This window comes from Canis lupus, chromosome 21, assembly GCF_011100685.1.
Source record: "Canis lupus familiaris isolate Mischka breed German Shepherd chromosome 21, alternate assembly UU_Cfam_GSD_1.0, whole genome shotgun sequence".
NCBI lineage: Eukaryota > Metazoa > Chordata > Mammalia > Carnivora > Canidae > Canis > Canis lupus.
In genome coordinates, this window is record NC_049242.1 from 14,092,733 (window position 1) to 14,114,465 (window position 21,733).

At 34.8% G+C, this 21,733-nt stretch overlaps 1 protein-coding gene and 1 pseudogene across 12 annotated transcripts in view; both read left to right on the top strand.

Moving 5' to 3' along the window:
* DLG2 (discs large MAGUK scaffold protein 2) overlaps positions 1 to 21,733 on the top strand; it is a 1,987,603-nt gene that overhangs the window by 201,602 nt on the left and 1,764,268 nt on the right. The window lies entirely within an intron of this gene.
* LOC119877374 lies at positions 1,664 to 1,991 on the top strand (annotated as a pseudogene).

The following is a 21,733-nucleotide window of genomic DNA, read 5'->3' on the forward strand; positions in this document are numbered from 1 at the left end:
CAAAGCATACCATTACAAAAGAATCAATAACCCAGAAAGAAAGATAGCAAAATAAGAGGAACTACAAAAAGCAAGAAAACAATAAGGTGGTATATAGGCCTTATCTATCAATAATTACTTTAAATGTAAATGGATTAAGTAATCAAAAGGCATTTCAGCTTTAAGGACACAGGCTTGCAGTGAAAGGATGGAAAAAAGATATCCTTGCAAATGAAAACCAAAATAGGAGTGGCCATACTTAACCAGACAAAATAGACTTTCTGTCAAAAACTGTAACCAAAAACAAAGAAGTATTTCTATAATTATAAAGTGATCAGTTCATCAAGAATATGTAACAATGGTAAATATATGCAGCCAGCATTGAAGCAAATATGTTGAGCAAGTGCTAACAGATTTGAAGGGAGTAATAGACAAAAATATAATAATAGAATTCAGTACCCCAATTTCAACAATAGATAGAACATTCAGACAGAAAATCAATAAGGGAATATTGGACTTGAACCATACTTTAGACCAAATGGACTTAACAGACATATACAGAGCATTCCACTCAACAGCAGCAGAATATACATTCTTCTCAAGTAAACATGGAATATTCTCCAGAACAGATCATATGTTGTCACAAAATAAGCCTTAGCAAATGTAAGAAGATTGAAATAATAATACCAAGTATCTTTTCTGACCAAAATCAATTAACTAGAAATCAGTAACAGGAGGAAAGTTGGAAAATTTACAAATGCATGGAAATGAAACAACATATTCCTGAACAACCAATGGGTCAAAGAAGAAATCAAGAGAAAAAAAATCTTGAAACAAAAGAAAATGGATGTATAATATACTAAAACTTATGAGATACACCCAAAACCATCTGTATATACAATCCCCATCAAAATTCCAATGATAAATATCATAGAAATAAAAAAAAATCCTAACGTATGTAACTGCAAAAGACTCTAAATAGACAAAATAATCCTGAGAAAGAAGAACAAAGCTGGAGATACCACACTTTCTGCTTTCCAACTATATTTCAAAACTTCAAAACTACACGGTACTAGCATAAAAACAGACACATATATCAATGGAACAGAATAGAGAGAGAGCCAAGAAAAAACCCATACATATACAGTCAACTAATACTTGGCCACAGAGCCAAAAAACTCAGTAAGGAAAACATAGTCTTCTTAATAGGGTTGAGAAAACTGAATAACCACATGCCAGAGAATGAAATTAGAATGCCTACCTTATACCCCTTACAAAAATTAGCTTAAAATAGATTAAATACTTAAATATAAGAACTGAAACTGTAAAGTTATTAGAAAAAACCCCCAGAAGAAATGTTCCTTGACATTGGTCTTGGGAAAGATTGTTTTTTTTTGAATATGACACTAAAAGTGTAAGCAATAAAAGCAAAAGTAAACAAGTGTGACTATATCAAGTAAAAAAGCTTCTGCATGAAAAAACAATCAGCAAAATAAAAGGAAATCTACAAAATGGGAGAAAATATTTACAAACTGTGTATTAGAGAAGGATTTAATATGCAAAATACATAAGAACTCCTATGACTCCATAGGAAAAAAAACAACAATATAACTTAAAAATGGGCAAAGGGCTCTTTCTGTCATCTTAGAGCCTCTGGAGGCCTGCTGGGAATAGGACTCCTAAAATGATAAATATTTCTGGAAGGCTGTGGTCCAAGGCCTTTTTTGTTGGCCATATTTGGGGTCTTCAAAACCAGAGGAGCACACAGTTCTTCTTAAAATTGAAGGTAATTATGCTTGAGATGAAACTGAATTCCATTGAAGCAAGAGATATGCTTATGCATACAAAGCAAAGAACAACATGGTTACTCCTGGTGGCAAGCTGAACCAAACAAGAGTAATCTGGGGAAAAGTAGCTCATGCTCATAGAAAGAGTGGCATGGTTTGTTCCAAGTTCCTGCTGAAGCCATTGGCCACAGAAACCTTGTGATGCTGTACCCCTCAAGGATTTAAACCTTCTGAAAAGTGAGTAAGTAAGTAAAGGTGCAGATTTATTTTTAAAAATGGGCAAAGGACTTGAAAAGACAATTTCTCCAAAGAAGACATACGGTGGCCAACAGATATATGAAGAGATGCTGGACATCACTGATCGTCACGGAAATGCAAATCAAAACCAGAATGAGATCTCACCTCATACTTGTTAGAATGACTAAAATTAAAAAAAAAAAAAAAAAAACAAAAAAAAAACACAAAAAAACCAGGAGACAGCAAGCGTTGGCAAAGCTATGGAGAAAAGGAAATGGTTGTGTATTGTTGGTGGGATGCAAATAAATAGTCACTATGGTAGGTTCCTCAAAAAATTAAAATAGAACTACCAGTAGATCCAGCACTCCCACTTCTGGGTAGATATCCCAAGGAAATAAAAACACTATCTTGAAGAGATATCTGCACTCCCATGTTTATTGCAGCATGGTTTATAATAGCCAAGATGTGGAAATTACCTAAGTGTGTGTCAACAGATGAATGGATAAAGAAATATAGTATGTATACATAAACAATGAAATAGTAAGAAAGAAAGAAATTCTGCTTTTGGTGACAACATGGTTAGAGCTTGAGAACATTATGTTAGTGGAATAAGACAGACAGAAAAAGGCAAATACTGTAGGTTCTCACTTATATGTGGCATCTAAAAAAAAGCTAAACTAACAGAAACAGCAGAATGGTGATTGTCAGGGGCTGAAGGGTAGGGAAAATGAGGAGGTTTTTGTCTAAGGGTACAGACTCCTATTTATTAGATGATGAGTCCTGGGGATCTAATATGTAGCATAGTGATTATAATTAACAATACTTCTTTACATACTTAAAAGTTTTTAAGAGAGCAGATCTTAAAATTTTTTCACCACAAAAAGAAATGGTAGTTATGTGAAGTAATGAAAGTGTTAACTAACTTTATTGTGATAATCAATTTGCAATATATACATGGATCAAATCATTATATTGTACACCTTAAATTTACACATGACAATAATATCTCAGTATAGTTGGGAAAAAAAGAATACATTGGAAAAAAAAACAAGATTTATTTACAAATGCAATGGGGATTACTATTAGTAAATCTATTTGTGTAACATATCACTAATAGCTCAAAGAAAATAAAAGACACAACATTAGTAGAGTAGTAATAATAACCCACATTTTTTTAATTCTATAGTGAGCTATGGTCTAGGTACTGCTTTAAGTGATATCTGTATATCTGTGCACAAACACATATACACATGCACACACAATTAGTTTATATAAAAATCTCATGAGGTAGATAATATTTTTAGTCTTCATTTTAGATGAAAAAAACTGAAACACAGAAAAGTTTAGTAACTTGCTTAAATTCACATAATTACTATGTGCAAGAGTTAGGATATGAGCCAAGGAAGAACCTGTAATGTTAAGCTACTATGCTACATTTCCTCCCAATAGATAACAATAACAATGCTATATTATTTATAATTGGCTAACATTTATCAGGTAGTTATTATGTGCCAGATACTACTCTAAGTACTTTGAGTTAATTCATCCTCACTATAGTGATATGATGCAGATATTATTATTATTAATTATTATTATTATTATTTTACAGATTAGTGAGATAACTCCTCAAGATTACTTGTAAGTAATCAATCAATTAGTAAGTTAACTCTTTAAGATTACTTCTTTACTTCTCTACTAAGTGGTGAATAGTGTTTGGATCAATTAGTAAGTTAACTCCTCAAGATAACTTCTCAACTTCTCTACTAAGTGGTGAATTAGGGTTTGGAACTGTGTAATCTGCCTCCAGAGCAGATGCTATACTACCTCCAAAACATTTGAACATTCATTCCTGATAATAAACAAAAGAAAACAATCTAAAATTGACCAACCAATCAGAAACTGTGTTCTTAAACTAAAAGGATGCCTGAAAATTATTTATAAAAATCTAAAATTCAATTGTATATTGTTTTAAACACTAAATATATTACCATTAAATTTAGTAATGGGGTATGCTGCATTAAATCAACACTATTTAATTAAAAATTTTTATTAAAATTTTTATTTGAGAGAGCATATGTGCATGTGTGGGGGGAGGGGCAGAGAGCGATGGAGAGAAAGAATCTCACAGACTCTCAGCTGAGCATGGAGTCTGACGCTGGGCTCATGATTCTGAGATTATGAACTGAGCTGAAATCAGGAGTTAGATGCTTGACCAACGTCACCCAGGTACCCCTAAATTAACACTATTTAAAAGAAAAACTTTTTTGGAGGTATATTATAAAACGTATGAAAACCATTCAATTAAGAAAAATGAAACCACACCAATACATAATTGAGATGAAGTCATGAATTGGGAATTCACAAAAATATAATTATAAATTGGTGATCAAAAACAATTTCAAGACATAAATGTTTAACAGTGATTGTGTTTTATACAGATTATGAAAATAATAGTACTCAATAATCAGGATTGATGAAAATCTGTTAAAACAAAAACATCTGTTCCATATTGGTGGAAATGAAAATAAGTTCAACTATTCTAGTTAAGTGTAAACCAAAAATTTAAAATACTTTTACTCTTTTTTCCAGCAAATTCCCTAGATATTTATCCCCTGAAATAATCTGAGATGAGGACAGAGAGGAATGCATAAGAATGTTAATTTTAGCATTATTAGATATTAAGTACAATATTAAATACAACTTGAATGTTGAATGACAGGTTATTAGTTTTTAAATTATGGCATGTTCATTTACTAAGCTATATACTTTTAATAAAGGCTTTAACTGACTGAAATTGGGTTCCTGAGTTTCTCCTGTTTCTAATCCCAATGTTCAAACTTATGACTTCATTTTTATTTGGGTCTGGCCTAAGAATGCTCTAGTGTCATACTTTTATTGATAGTTTTCTTTTAAATATTTATTTGTTTTTGCAAAGAAGAAACGTAAGTCACTTGCATCAGTAATGGAGCAGGCTGAAATAAGTGTGTGTTCATGAGAGGATCCAGGATGCTTTATTGAAGAGCAGAAAATTGTGAAAGTGTTGAAGGGACAAGCACAGAGTTAGAAAGCTAAATAAAAAATATGAAGTTTTTTGGTTAATAAAAAAACAAAGGGCTTGTTCTGTTAAAAAAAGGTAGGGATAGATGGGGTATTTGTAAAGGTAAGGTGAAATAATGAATATTTGAGAGGCCTAATAATTTGATCTAGTTTAGATTCATGTAGGAGAGGCCTAAGATGAGGATTCAAATTCAAGTTTAAGTGGTTTATTTGGGAGATGATCGGAGAAAGCATCGGAAGGGCAGTAAGAAAGTGAGAAAGTGAAGGTGAGATACTTAGTAAAGGGTGCATTGTCAAACCAGTATATTAATCTTCCTAGGGAACTCCAGGAGTCAGTGTAGAATCAGCCAGCCTTGGGTAATCTCTGTTATCTCTAGTGACAAAAGGAGCTAGTGTTTATATGCCAACCACTGTTGTTTAGACTTAGTTAAGGGTTGCTCCTTGAAGGGAGAGTATGTTTGTTGATTTCTGGCACTTCCAGCTGGCCTAGCATACTGATGAGAGGGTCCTAGCTCTAGAAAAATCCCCAAGGCAGCTGGAAGTCTGGCTTGCATCAAGGTGATGAAGCCTGGGTGAGGACGGTGGGGAATGAGGCTAGGGTATTGACAGTGTGTATTGCACCATAGTAACAACATCTTTTTGAATACTGGTATTGACATTCACATTTCTAGGAATTAATAGTTTTTTTTTTTCTTTCTGTAAGTAGAATGACAACAACAGAATCTCATCATAATACCTATCTGGTAAGGAGAATTTGGAAAAAGCAGGCTTAGCTGGACCTCAACTAAGGGGCTTATTTGTTGAAGGAATGAAAAAACCTTGCTATAACCCGGTTCATCTAATAAAAAATTGGTGCTCAAAAACAAGTGCGAATACAATTATATCTGCTTGTTGGCAGATATACTAATAAAAGAGATCATGATTTCCATTTTAAGATCAGAAGGAACTTGGGACGCCTGGGTGGCTCAGTGGTTAAGTGTCTGTTTTGGGCTCAGGGTGTGATGCTGGAGTCCTGGGATCAAGTCCCAGATCGGGCTTCCTGCATGGGGCCTGCTTCTCCTTCTGCCTATGTTTCTGCCTTTCTCTCTGTATCTCTCATGAATAAATAAATAAAATCTTAAAAAAAAATAGGAAATAGACTTATTTTAATCCTGTGAACCAGTCATCTTGCAAACCATATGAGAAATGATGCTGTCAACATACAATATACAAACTATAATTTTCTTCCATTGCATGGGAAGGAGGACTCTGAATTTATCTTCAATTACAATTGTTATATTCTGACAACTGTATGAAAAGATTAATGAACATTTCCATGTCTTATCAGCATTAAAATACCAAAACACTTAAAAATTGTTCCAAATGGCTAGTTCCTAGCATGGTGTCTGATACATAGTAGATACTTAAAAGATATTTTTTGAGACTCAATTACCGTTAGTACTGAACTTTCTGGATTAGATTGATCTATTCTTTTATTTATTCTGCAAACATTGAGCATCTACAGCACATCAGGCACAGTGCTAATTTAGAATTTGACCTAGATGGATCTATATATTATTTAGCAGACAAAAATAAGTTGAGTCTCTAAATAGTGTCATACAACACATTTAACCTTAGAAGTGTCCCCATACATGGAGGAAATCTTCACTCTTTAACATAAATTTTAGAGACTTGTTCATCTTTCTAAAGCTCTTCCTATATCCGTTCACATCTTTCTTCCTCTCCATTGCCGTTTCTTATTCTAGCTGTTTGACGGCTTCCTTAATAGAACAGCTCACTAAAAACTCCTGAGAACTTTACAGACAATTATGCAGAGAGGTCATCTCTACATTTTCTACCTTCTCAGTGGAACATTGCATTTAATTGATAGATCAGTTTGAGGCTAGTGAGTTCCGTTATGGTTTTACTTGTTCTTTAGATGTTCTCAAATTGTCGATCATGTGGTAATTTTATGCTTGCCAAGGACTCCTAACCCTAGCTTTGGAAATCACTAAGTTCTTGTGTTCACTAGTTGTTTTAGCTTTCAATTTAGTTAGTCACCTCTGAAATTTTGTATCTTCTGAAACAGTTTCTTGATTCATAGAAAAGAAAAGAATGATTCTTTTTTTCCTAGAGTTGTGAAAATATAATGAGGTACTATGGAAAGAGCTTTGTAGACAATAAGACATTCTGTTTATGTAAGCTATTATTACTACTACCACTGTTACTACCACTATAGTCATTTAGTCACCTTAGCCAAGGGTTGGTGACCTTGGCTAAGTCACCTTAGTCAAGGGTTCGTGACCTTGGCTAAGTTATCTACCCTTTCTGAGCTTCCATTTCTTTATTTGTACAAAGACAGCTTCTATGTTCAGATCTTCCTCAGCATCAGGAGAGATTTACTGAGGAAGGCATCCCTAGAAGAGAATTTTGAAAGATGTCATTCTTAGCATAGGGAAAGATGGAGGATATTTCAGGTAAAGTTAGCAGTGTGAGCAAAGCTGAAATAATCTGGTGATTTAGATCTGCAAACAATCTGGTAGGGCCCTCTCTGCAGTGGGATAGGAGTCTTAATGATAAGGTCCCACAAGGAGATCAGGGCAAACCAAGCAGTTAAGACTGAAGTCCTTAGTAATGTGGCAAAAATAAGACTCATACCAATGAAGAGGATGGACTGAGTCATAGGAAAATAATAGTGAAGGTAAGACCCAACTAATAACAGTATTTAATATGTACTAAATACTTATGTGATGTTGTGTTGAACACTTTGCGTGTTTTATGTCAGTCAAACCTAAGAACAACTATGGAAGTTAAGTCCTCATATTACCTCCATTTTACAGATGAGGAAATGGAAGTTCAGAAAGGTTTAGGAATTTGCAAATCCAGATTTCTCCAGTAATCTTTGCAGGCTACTCACTCTCCTTATACTTGTACGTTCAGTTATGAATTGCTAGCCATCTGGGAAAGAAGATTACAGGCTTTTGAGCCACATAACATTGTCAGACAATCCAAGATCTAGCATGTACTAGTGTGACAATCAGGTAATATTTTCTTGTGCTTCTCTGTGCTTCAGTTTCCTCACCTGTAGAACAAATAATAGAATAATTAGCATGTAATAGATGTGTGAAACATGCTAGTTGTTTTATTCAGTCAACCAGTGTTTCCTTCTAATTAATGTGTTATTAGTTCTTCTTTTCTAAAGTTTACTAGTACAGTAGTCATTATGGCAGATTGTTGCAATAATAGTGTACTAATGTTATAAAGTTTTTGTAATATGCTATATTGTTTGCACTGGGAAATTAGTCTTTAGGATGGAATCCAAAATTCTTTCTATGGTATTCAACACTTTTATCAATTTAAATTTGACCTTGTTCCTCTCTGACACTGTTCCTATAGTCCCTTGTCTTGTGATGGCTCCTTCCACCATATCTGTTTATACAAATTCTATTATTGTAAGGCTCAATTCGATGCTGTATCCCCTCTGAGGCCTTTTTCATCCCTGACACAAGTAATTGCTCTTATTTATGATCCCCTATGGTGACAATCACTTTCTGTTTTGCACATTAAGTAATAACATGCAATTCAGTACTGCATTTATACAGACTTCTATAAATTCCATGGAATGGAATAACTTGCATTAACAACCTCTACTTCTCCACTTCCTCTTAGACCTCATCTCCTACCTTTCCTCCCTACCACACTACTTTCTGACTACTCTGTTTTTTTCTTTTTTCTCTTCTTGAACATGCCAAGTATTCTTCTGGTTCAAGGCTTTTTTACTTGCTATCCTACTTGCCCAGAACACTTTTCCTTCAGCTAACCTTTTGACTTTCTCTTTCATTTTACTTGAGGCCTTCACTAAGTATTACTTATTAGAGAATACCATCTTCTCTGACCACTGTAGAGAGACCACCAGTTCCAGCATCACTCTCAAATCTTTACTCTGTTTTCCCAAATCTTTACTCTGTTTTTTTCTTAAATATGTATTATGGTCTGATATTATGCCATATAATTAATACATTTGTATTTCTGTTATCTGTCTTACAAATACAATGTAAGATTCAAGAGGATAAAGATGTTGTCTGTTTTGTTCATGTCTAAATTATTCTTTTTTGAGGAGAACATGTAATATTTAATATTCAATAAAAATTTTCTGAATGAATAAATGATGAGTGAATAAATAGAATTGCTTTTACTAACATGCTTTCCTACCTCCTCACCATCCTGGGAAAATTAGAAATAGGATCTCAGTTGGGCCCTCAATTCTCTTATCAGTGCCTTATTAAAACATAAATTTAATAAACAGAAAAAATACATATGGAAAGTGATACTAATATGTTTAAGAGAAAAACTAAACCTAGAAGGGGATTCCTCATTCTCTACAAATCCAACTCTGCTGGATATCCTCCTCATACTCACAGCAGTTAGAGTGTAACAGAATGGTTAGTGCTCCTGTCATTGTCATTTCCTGTTTAACAGCCATCACCTGTGACTTTGAAGAACTGCCCTCAGCTGCTGGAAACATCCCACTTCTGCTCTCAGCTTCCTTTGTAGGCAGCTCTTAACCAATACCTAAAGGGCATGGAAATATAAATACATATAAATACTTCAGCCCCCTGGTCCTCTTATAGGGATTTCTTGCATGTTTTCTGTACTGTTTTCAGAGCACCCAGTGGATTTCAACTAAAGATACCCTCTGTCAGATTGCGCTAAACACTGCATGCACCCTTGCTTGGCCCCTTTCCTTTTAAGTCCTATTTTCTACTCCTCTACTATCTTTTTGTAGGAACACACTTTCTAGTAAATAACTTTCACATGAATCCTATTCTCAGGGTCTACTTCTGGGAAATATAGACTCAAGCTAAGAGACAGTGTCTGTATTTAGTCAGTCTCCCCAGTGGCCTGTGCTATAGGTCAGCTAGAGTAGAGCCTCGACTCTCTCATCTTCCCTGGGAGTTCAGATGTGGGTATCATCTATGGTCCTTCTTAGACCCACAGGCAACTAGGTATATACTTGTCTACATACTTGCCTCTCTAGATAAATTTGAAATCTTCTGCCTTGCCCATAAACTTAATAGAAGAGAGGAGGAAAAAAAGAAATTTTGTGTGTGTTTGTGGGGGCAGGGGAATGGGGCACTTTTTCATTTTTTTGTTCTGTAATTACTCTATTTCTCTATATTACTTTCCCCACTGTGACTCAGTTCAAAAGTCATTAGAATTTCTTATTTTGTTCACTTTGTCTCCCCATAATATTTCCTTTGTCATATTATGTCCTTTATTAGTGAAGAGTATTGTCTAAGCTGTCAACTCTCTAATTACACTACAGCATAATTACAACTATGTTAAGCAATTGTTTGTTGTGCATGTCACCTCTAGTTGATTGTGAGATGCTTAAGGGCAGGGTCCATGTCTTATTGATCTTGTTTTTCCCACAGTGCTCAGCACAGCACTGTGCACACATTAGACATGTGATTAAATGTGTCTTGAACAAATTATGTTGTCCAGATTGATATTGAAAGGGCATAGATTTTGGTAAAGTATTTTTTTTTTCTAATCTTATCTTGTTCTCATCTCTGAAAAGAGTAATTATTTTCCTCTTTGAGTTTGAAGACTTATGGTTTGTTTTGTTAATTGCTTGTTGAAAAGTAGGCTTAAATTAATCTACTTATACTTGGGTATTTGGTGAAATTTTATAGGGTGAAAAGTCATTTGTTGAGTGCAGAGGATTCTTTCTGTTCATCTAATGCTAATTACCAGCCATCATTGAACTATCTAGAGCTTGAAGATTTATTTATTAAAGAGATTATAAAGTGAACTTCACTCATTGGGACATCAGGTTAAAAGCCAACTTAATGAGACCATGTAAATTATTAGTGTGATAACAACGCCTTTCTACAGTCTGAAGAAGATTGGTGTTTCATCTGCTTCTCACTAAATAACTTGCTGAAATTGCATTCCTCGAGGTTGTTTAAATTTTTGATTCTTATATGAACAAGTGGCAAATCTAGTATAAATTTCAGATAAAGTGCAGAGTAGTGAGTTCTGAAACAGAAACTTAGATAAGGAAAAGGAAAAGAAGTGATTAGCTCTGAGAAAATATATGCCATTTTTTTAAAATGAGGAAGTACATAAGAAGTGAATATTCTACCATTGTCTTACAAAGAGAAAGGCATTCCCCCTAAAGTACATCTATGACATTCAGTTGATCAAATATCTACTAAGTAAGGGCCACACTATGCTGAGATTTCAAAAGAATTGAAGATCCAGGGTCTGATCCCAGCTGGGCGTTTACATTCTGGTTGGGAATCCTACTGATGTATTTGAAGCATTCGTCAACTTTGTAATACAGTACGCAGAATGTGCTACATTGTACTGCTCTGATCCTACAACCTTTTCCTTGAAGACTTGAACATATTATCCCTTTCACTGTCCTGGTTCCGCATCTCATTGTCTCTTGCTTTGAATATTGTGATAATGTTTAGTCTTGGAGTATAGTTAGTATTCATTTATTTGTCATCTGAGTGAGTAAATAAGTGAGTAAATAAGTGAATAGCCCAGAATCTGAAGACTATAGAAAATTAGAGAGGAAGAAAGGGTCAGTGTGAAGACTGCCTGTAGAAGATATTACTTAAATTAAAAGCCAAAACCTGAATAGTCCAGGTAAGAAATGGGCAGACGATGTGAGTAAGCATTTTTCCAAAGAAGACATCCAGATGGCTAACAGATACTTGAAAAGATGCTCAACATCATTCATCATCAGAGAAATAGAAATCAAAACTACAATGAGATACCTCCTCACAGCTGTCAGAATGGCTAAAATTAACAACCCAGGAAATAACAGATGTTGGTGAGGATGCAGAGAAATGGGAACTCTCTTACACTGTTACTGGGAATGCAATCTGGTGCAGCCACTTTGGAAAACAGTATGGAGGTTTCTCAAAGAGTTTTAAATAGAACTACCCAACAATTACACTACTAGGCATTTAACCAAAGGATGTACAAATACTGATTTGAAGAAACACATGTACCCTGATGCTTATAGCAGTGTGATCAACAATAATCAAATTATGTAAAGAGCCCAAATGTCCATCAACTGTTGAGTGGATAAAGAAGATATGGTATGTATATTTGTGTGTATATAATGGAATATTACTCAGCCATCAAAAAGAATGAAATATTGCCATTTACAACAATGTGAATGGAGCTGGAGTGTATTGTGTTAAGTGAAATGAGTCAGTGAAAAAAAATCAATACCACATGATTTCACTCATATATGGAATTTGAGAAACAAAACAGATGAATATGGGGGGAAAGAGAAGAGTCTGTTTTATGGTTTGGCTCCCTAACTATAGAGACCCAACTGAAGGTTGCTGGAGGGGAGGTGGGCAGGGGAATGGGCCAGATGGGTGATGGGTATTTAGGAGGGCATTTGTTGTGATGAGCATTGGGTATGATATGTAAATAATGAATCACCAGATTCTACTCCTGAAACCAATAATACACTATAAGTTAAACCTGGAATTTAAATAAAACTTGAAACAAACAAAAAAATAAAAGCCAAATGGGAAACCTGGTAGAAAGAGGGCAAACACAGTGAGGGAGCTGTGGCTATCTGTCAAAATTCTCAGAACTAGATGACTACAAACAATAAAGCCATATTTACTTTGGCTTTAGAGATGTTTTTGGTATAGGAAGTTCATACAGAGCCAGGCTAAAGTTTCCATCAGAGAGGTAATGTTTAGCTAACCACTAGAAAACTGTTTTATTCAAATGATCTGAAAAAAATTGTAAACTATATGCTAATTTCAAATAATTCTAGTATGTTTATTAAAAATCTATTTATAATTGTTAACCTTTTCAGTTATACATATATGAAAATAATAAACAACTTATTTTCTTTAAAATATTACCTAAGATTTTCATTAATTTAGTCTGATAACCCCCTACATTTCAGTTATCCGGTCACTTGAATAGTTTTTGTAAAACAAAAATCCAATCACATTATTCCCTTCTTTAGAAACCCTTATTGGCTCCCTATGATTTTAGGATAAAGTTTGAAGTCCTTAGAGGCATGAGAAAATAAGATTATAAGGCTTATGGAGTGCTTATTATTTGTCAAAGCACCATCCAAAGTGCTTTACATATGTTAAACAATTTAATATAGACATTAATATATGATTACATTTACTGATTCTTACAACACCCTTATGTACATACCATCATTATTTCCATGTTGTATGGAGGAAAGTTAAGGTTACATAGATAGCATAGTCAGTCATATGGGTCATATGTGGTAAAACTGGTATCCAGATCGAAGCAGTTATACTCCAAAGATCAAAGTCTTACCCATTATATTCTGCTGACTCCTGAAAGGAGATAAATATCTAATGGCATTAGCCTCAAATAGCTTGATACATCCATTATGTCATATGAAGATCATCTAAGCAAAGTAAAAATTGGTAGTGGCCAGTATTTACTTGTGTGAAATTTTACTTGTGTAAAATATTCCTTTTTAGAATATTTCTTTAGCTAATGACTTTATTCTGATGGTTGAAAAAAAATTATAGTCAATTGCCGTGGTCTAGAAGTTACTTCCTCCCTCATTCCTTTCTTCTTTTTTCAGGTGATTTTTCATATCTCTTTTTGATTCATTCATCTTCATCGTAGAATTTAATACTCAGAGGCTGATCTTTTCTTTTATTTCTAAGTTCTTGGAGGTAAACTTTTGTATAGTAGCTAAGAAGATAGATAACATTTTGAGCTAGACTGTTCAGTAGAATCCTAACACCCCACTTTGCTAGCTTTTGAACCATGGTTCTTTCTGTGCCTCAGTATCTTCCTTGTTAAATTGGTGGTGGTAATAATACTTACCTCCTGGGGTTGTTGTGAGGATCAAATGAAATAATCTTTAGAACAATATGTGGAAAACTGTGTGGAGGTTCCTCAAAGAGTTAAAAATAGAGCTGCCCTACGACCCAGCAATTGCACTGTTGGGGATTTACCCCAAAGATACAAATGCAATGAAATGCTGGGACACCTGCACCCCGATGTTTATAGCAGCAATGGCCACGATAGCCGAACTGTGGAAGGAGCCTCGGTGTCCAACGAAAGATGAATGGATAAAGAAGATGTGGTTTATGTATGTATACAATGGAATATTACTCAGCTATTAGAAATGACAAATACCCACCATTTGCTTCAACGTGGATGGAACTGGAGGGTATTATGCTGAGTGAAGTAAGTCAGTCGGAGAAGGACAAACATTATATGTTCTCATTCATTTGGGGAATATAAATAATAGTGAAAGGGAATAGAAGGGAAGGGAGAAGAAATGTGTGGGAAATATCAGAAAGGGAGACAGAACGTAAAGACTGCTAACTCTGGGAAACGAACTAGGGGTGGTAGAAGGGGAGGAGGGCGGGGGGTGGGAGTGAATGGGTGACAGGCACTGGGGGTTATTCTGTATGTTAGTAAATTGAACACCAATAAAAAATAAATTTAAAAAAATCAGAACAGAAAAAAAAAAAAGAACAATATGTGGTATATAGTAAGGATGGCACGTATAGTAGCTATGTAGCCCTCAAATCCTGACAAGAAAGAGAGCCTTTGGCTGAATAATGACTTAGCCATTATTGACTGTTTAAGAGTATCAGGGAAAGAGGAAGTCAGTAAATTAGATTGGAAGAGGTGTAGTTATAGATAAGAATAAAAACAATTACAACAGTGCTGCTTCCAACTAGAAGGGAGGGGATATGGAAAGTAGGGCAAAAAGTTACTCTCAAACCTTGCATTTTTGTGAGAATTCTTAGGAAAAAGGAAACACAGGCCATTCCACAACTTGTCTCCCCACCCGTCAGTTAAAAACATCATCAAATAATACTAACAGTTACAAGTTATTGAGTATGTATTAGGTACCATTTTTCACAGGAGACTGAGACCTAATTAAGTTCTACAGATTGCTAAATATTATACTTATGAATTTTATTTTTTATGTTTTATGTTTTTAATATTTTATTTATTCACGACGGACAGAGAGAGAGAGAGGCAGAGACACAGACAGAGGGAGAAGCTGGCTCTATGCAGGGAGCCTGACGTGGGACTCAATTCCGGATCTCCAGGATCACACCCCAGGCTGAAGGTGGCGCTAAACCGCTGGGCCACTGGGGCTGCCCTATACTTATGAATTTTAAACTTAGGTTAAAATGTAACTGAGTTTTCCAGCAAAAGATCCTATTTTCTAAGTCCCTAACCACATTCTGGAAGCACACTGTTCAGGAATGGGAAGAGAGAGAGAAAGAAATTTTACTGGACAAGATGAAGATATATGTACTTTTGTTTTCAAAAAAATTTCGAGTACCTTAATAAATGAAAATGCATGCGGTTAATTTTTATTTAGGGGCCACCATATGCTAGACATTGCTGTAGATGTAGGGCGCTCTATAGTACATAATACAGCAATCCCCCTTTATTTGTGGTTTTACTTTACATGGTTTCAGTTACCCCCAGTCAACTGCGGTCCAGGAGCAGATGATCCTCCTTCAGACTTCTCTTAGAAGGTCGGTAGTAGCTTAACAATATGTCACAAGACTATGCCATTCACCTCACTTCATCTCATTAAGTAGGCATTTTATCATCTCCAAAATAACAGTGAATATGGAATAATAAGATATTTTGAGAGAGAGAGACCACATTCACATAACTTTTATTACAGTATATTGTTATAATTGTTCTACATTATTATTATTGTTAATAAGATAGTTAACATTCCTGTTATCCTAATTTATAAACTAGGATATAGTTCCTGTTCCTAATTTATAAACTAAACTCTATCATAGATATGTGTGTATAGGAAAAAGCATGTAGTATATATGGGGTTCGATACTACCTGCAGTTACAGGCATCCACTGGGGGTCATGGAATGTATCCCCCACAGTTAAGGGGGGGCACTATAGACATGATTCCTGCCCTCCAGGAGCTCATGGACACAGAAGAAAGAATACTATCTCTTTTGTAAATATTTCAAAAAGTTCGACATTATTGATTGAGTACTAGGACATGCTCAAGGAATAAATTGCCCCCATAGAAATTCACATCATTTTTTGGTCATGAATAAACAATTTGTGATTCTCTTGTTCTGAATGGCTCACTATAATAAGTCTACTTCAGACTTACCAAATTGTGCCTCTGTCTCATAATACTTCCAAAAATATTTCTTTGTTCTCTGGGAGCTTATATTCTCTTCTTGAATTCTTATCTATCAGTATCAAGTATGATTCCCTTCTTCATCAGTATGTTAAAAAAAGGACAAATTCTGTTACTCCACAGTTTGAAGCAACTCAAACTATAAAGTATCATACTGTGTTAATGGAAAAAATGCTTCCAAAGGGGAACAACTATTCAGCAAGGGCATTGTATAAACAAGAGCAAAAAAAGAATTTGGAATTACGATGAGCTACAGCAGACAAAGACAAAGAGAACTCTGTATATTTACACCATAGTTTCCCAGGGAAAAGCATCCAATGTGGAGTCTGTGCATGTCCTACCTCTTTTTCTTACAACTTTTTTGCAGTATGAATGGCTTTGCTATGACTAAGTGGATAGCTCAGGCAAGTTTATAATGAAATTTAGATTCTTTCATATCTGTGTCTGGTTCTAAAGAGCCCAAACTATTACATTCTGGTGGGTGTTTGGTGATTTTTGCAAGATGAGCCATAGCCCAGCTTCTCAAATGCAGATCAGTAAAAAGCCGATATATGATAAGAAAGTATAGTCTCATTAGCTAGCTTATTAACAATTTTGTTTTTAGAGAAACCCAAGTCATTTAACATGGAGGTGATACTCTTATTATTGGACAGCAAAGAGGGCCATAGTAACAAGACATGTGGGAGATTTTTATGCTACTACTACCTTGGTTGGGCCATGGGAAGAGTTAATATCATATTATCTAGAAAGTTTCATAAACATTTCATTAAAAGGAAAAAATAAAAATAAGATTTTTTTTTTAATCTTTAAAGCACATGCTTCAAACAGAAGTACAGCTTTTCCTTTTAGTTAAACACATAAATCTCATCAGCATCTCCCAGGAGAAAAGCTATTTTTATTGCATCAGTAACAAAGCTGTTTTGAGAAACCTAGTATAATTTAAAGCTGATTAAACCAGTTATTTATTTTTTTTAAAGATTTAATTTATTTATTCACGAGACACAGAGAGAGAGAGAGAGAGAGAGAGAGAGAGAAAGAGAGAGAGAGAGAGAGGCAGAGACACAGGCAGAGGGAGAAGCAGGTTCCATGCAGGGAGCCCGACGCGGGACTCGATCCCAGAACTCCAGGATCACGCCCTGGGCTGAAGGTGGTGCTAAACTGCTGAGCCACCCGGGCTTCCCCAGTTATTTCTTTCGAACATGAGGAACCAACTATTCAAAATTTAGAAAGGAACTGAATTAATATTCTTTAATATATTAAATTCACAAGTGTTATATTTGGCCATCACTTCTCAAAGATATTTTTGAAAAAGGAATACAAAATAGTAAAGAAAAATATAAAGCAAAAATTCAAAATAATTTCCATCTGATTCCAAAATGTTTTAAATTGAATAATCATTTTCTATATAGTGGATTGTAATTTCAATAGAACATTGATCAAATCTTCATTGCTTAGAATACTTTTCATGTAATAGAAACTCAATAAATAGTCATTTTCCCATTTAATCAGTGTTTACTTAGTATCTCCTGTACTTTGAGTACTGAAATGTTTGGTATATGTTGCATACATAGGCAAAAATTTCATGAATAATATTAAAAAGTCTTGTTTAATGGTGGATTATGGGCAGAAAACATGTTCTCAAAATCTCTGTGCAAAAAACCAAATAGGTAGCATGATTTAAATTTCTAGACTGAGAGTCTAAAGCTCTGAGTTATAATCCTTAGGCAAAAAATTTCATCTGTTTGTTTTTCTCATTTGTAAAAGGAATGAACAGGAGTTAATTATTTCTCAGTTTTGTGGTGGCCTTTGTTCCAAGACATCTGTGAAATGTGGGAGAGACTAGCTAAAATCATCTGAGAAATGAATATTCACAAGTGTGTGCGTGTGTGGATGTGCATGTGTGGGTGGGAGAGAGAGAGACCGACAGACATGGAAATGGTGACCATGAACCAAATTTGGCTCCTGGGAATGATTTAGTAGTTACTACACAAAGTGCCAGCATGTCAATAGCCAAAGACCAAGATAGTATTCAACCTTTGGAGTAATTAGGACCAAAGCAGATAATGAACCTGGCATATGGCTCTCATGAAAGCAAAATGTATTAGTGCCTCCATGAGGTAGAAGCCTAGGAATTATAAAAGCTAGAGACATGGAATGCCCCTATGGAACAAGAAAAAAGAAATGAGACTTTAATGAGAAGGGGATGCTGTGGAGATTTGTAGAATTCCCTTTTATTCTCTTCATGTAGGAGCGTGGCCTTCATATATCTGAGTTTTCAGCAATTACGTATACAAATAAATATGTAATATCTGATTAATGTGGTTGATATATAGAAATTAGTAAACACTTTAAATCAAGTTAGTTTTAATTTATATATGTTTTTACTCTATGTCTTGGAATAATTTTCTCAGACATGAGGTTGCTTTGGCCTCAAAGTTCTGATAGTAAAGGATTAAAAGTTGGGAATCACTTTTCTTTCCTCTTCAGTTTTTAGGCTTATTAGGATAGTGGGCAGACGAGAAAAGTAAAAAAGGAATAAAAAGAGAGCACCTAAGCAGGCAGACCTCTGGTTCCTGCAAGTGAAATAATGATTATTATGATTTAGTTTTTTAAGTTACAAGGCACAAAGAATTTTTTGTTATGGATTTAGGTATATAGTTATTTCTGTCAATCATTTTAAATTTATTTTTTACTTATAAATTCTGAATTATAATGTGTGTAGTTTAATGATTCAGATATTTCTGCAAGTGCAGGTCTTCAGCAATCTTGTGGTCCTTCTTGCTATCTCTTGCTCCACAGGAGTAGCCAGTTTCAATTTTTATACTTGATTCTTTTAATTTTTGTATGTCTCTTTATCACTCAGTAACATACTTAGACATCTACCTATTATTTTTTGTGTGTGATATTTATTTATTTTTATGATTTTACTTATTTATTCATGAGAGACACAGAGACAGAGACATAGGCAGAGGGAGAAGCAGGCTCCCTGTGGGGAGCCCAATGTGGGACTCGATCCCAGGACCCTGGGATCATGACCTGAGCCAAAGGTAGAAGTTCAAACACTGAGCCACCCAGGCACCCCTTTTTGTGTGTTTTAAAAGGATTGTCTATTAACATCCTATGCTGAAACATGGAGATATTGGTCTTTGATAGGAACTCTCCCCCTGACCCCAAACATATGTACTTCTTTTTCTTTCTGTCTAATTATGAATAAGGATATAAGTTTGGTTAGATCAATAGTGTGTGTGTGTGTGTTACTGTGTGTGTGTGTGTCTGTATGTATGTGAGTAATGCAACTATGTAAACCTTGTACACAGCTAAACTATGTAGTATAATCTGATTACTCTTTTTTTCAAAAAAGATTTTATTTTATGTAATCTCTATACCCAACTTGGGGCTTGAATTTACAACCCTGAGATCAAGTCACATACTTTGTGCCACCCAGGCACCCCTATTCCATTATTCTTAATATTCCCAGTGATGTTTTTCTTTTCCCTGTTATTAATACTTGATTTTTTCACTTATTGTTTTATGTACCAAGTACTAGTTTAATTTTAAAGTCTCTGACAATGTGAAATTTATCTCAATACATTCAGGATCATCAGATATTCTATCAATTTTATCTGCTTGGTGAAATCTCAGTAGCTTTCTAATCTGTTCCAATGTAGACTACTTGTTCTTTATCCTTGTACAGATCTCTTCCTGGGATCTTTCTTAACCATCATCTTGGGGATTACCTTTACCTATCTCTTGGGTTGGGCTCTTATTTTCTATATATTACCTCTTCTTCCTTATTAGTTTATTCTTATATTTGGTGGATCATCCAGTAACTTTTCAAAAGATTTATTTATTTATTTATTTTTTAGAGAGAGAGAGAGAGAGAGAGAGCACACAAGTGGTGTGGGGGGAGTGGAGAGGGAGAGGAAGAGACTTTCAAGCAGACTCCTACTGAGCATGGAGCCCAACACAGGGTTTAATCCCAGAACCAGGAGATTATGACCTGAGCTGAAATCAAGAGTTGAATGCTAAACTGTAGTTTAGGCACCCCTCTAGTAGCTTCTTAAAAGAGATTCACATGAGATAAATTTCTAAGATTCTTTTGTCTGAAAATGACTCCACACTTGCTTAATAGTTTGGCTGGATCTAAAATTATAGACTTGAAAGTACTTTTCCTTGGAAATATGAAGGTATTTCCTACTGTTGCTATATTCAAATATTGTTGTTGTATTCAGTGTCATCATTTCTGATTCTTTGTATGTGACCTATCTCTCCCGAAGTCTTTCAGTTTTCCTCCAGGAAGCTTGTAAGATATTACTTTGTCATCAATATTCTAGACTTTTTGAGGATGTTCTTTGGTATGGATATTTATCCATTGCCTGAACATTTGATGAGGTCTTTAAGTCTGGAAACACATGCCTTTGGAAAAGTGCCTTCAATTATTTTGTAAATGATCTATTTTCATATATTTTCTCTGATTTACCTTTCTAGAAATACTATTACCCAGATATTGGACCTGCTGGATGGGTCATCTGATTTCCTTGAGTTTTCTCTCTATAGTCCATCTCTGTCTTTTGCTCTAATTTTTGAGTGGTTTTCTCACTTTATCTTATGATCTTTCTACTCAGCTTGTCATTTTTTCCATCATGTTTTAGATCTTTTTTGTTCTTTGAACTAAATTTGTATCATCTTTATTAATGAAATATTTCCTCATCTGAGGCTACTAATTATTAGTTTTTGAAGTTTTCTTTTCCATATCCTATCCCCGCTTCATCCAAGTTTGAGTTTATTTTACACTCTTTTAGAAGCATTTGTCAGATGTTTAGTGATCTTTGATTGTTTGCTCGTATTTAAATTTGGGGCATTAAAACCTGGGTAGAGACCTTGACTGGGACTTGCCAATCATGGGCTTCACAGTAAGGTGATTTGGCTGAGTTGTTTAATTGAAGAAACTCCAGTGTCAGTGTCTTCTGATTATTTTTTGAAGCTGATGAAACTGTGTAGAGGACTTTCCAATATTTTTCTTGTCTAGCATTTTAGTAGTTAAGTTGGGCAAGAAGACTGAAGTATACAATGTTTATTTAATTTCCATATTTTACTTTGTGGGATCTTCCTCTCACGTTTATCTGTGTCGCCTAGTCCAGAAACCTGTATCTTCCATGCAGAGAAGAAATCTCCATTTTTTTTTGCTGGGGGAAAGATAGTCATCTGATACTCAGTGTGGGGAATCTAAGTTTCTTAATTACTTCCTGGATAGATTTTCCTATTTCTACTTATATCTACCCTTATTTCAAGAAGTACCTAGTGCTGGCAATTTTTGATACTTTTGGAAGTTTTGTAAAGTTAAGTTGGATTGTTTCTTTACTTTGTCCTTTTGTTAGGTCTTGTAGGTCAGTCACTGTTTATCTGAGTTGCTTTCCGGCATCTATAATTTTGTATCTGTTGCTCTATTTCCCACTCTCTTTGTCTTTGTGAATTTATGCGTTTTGTAAAAC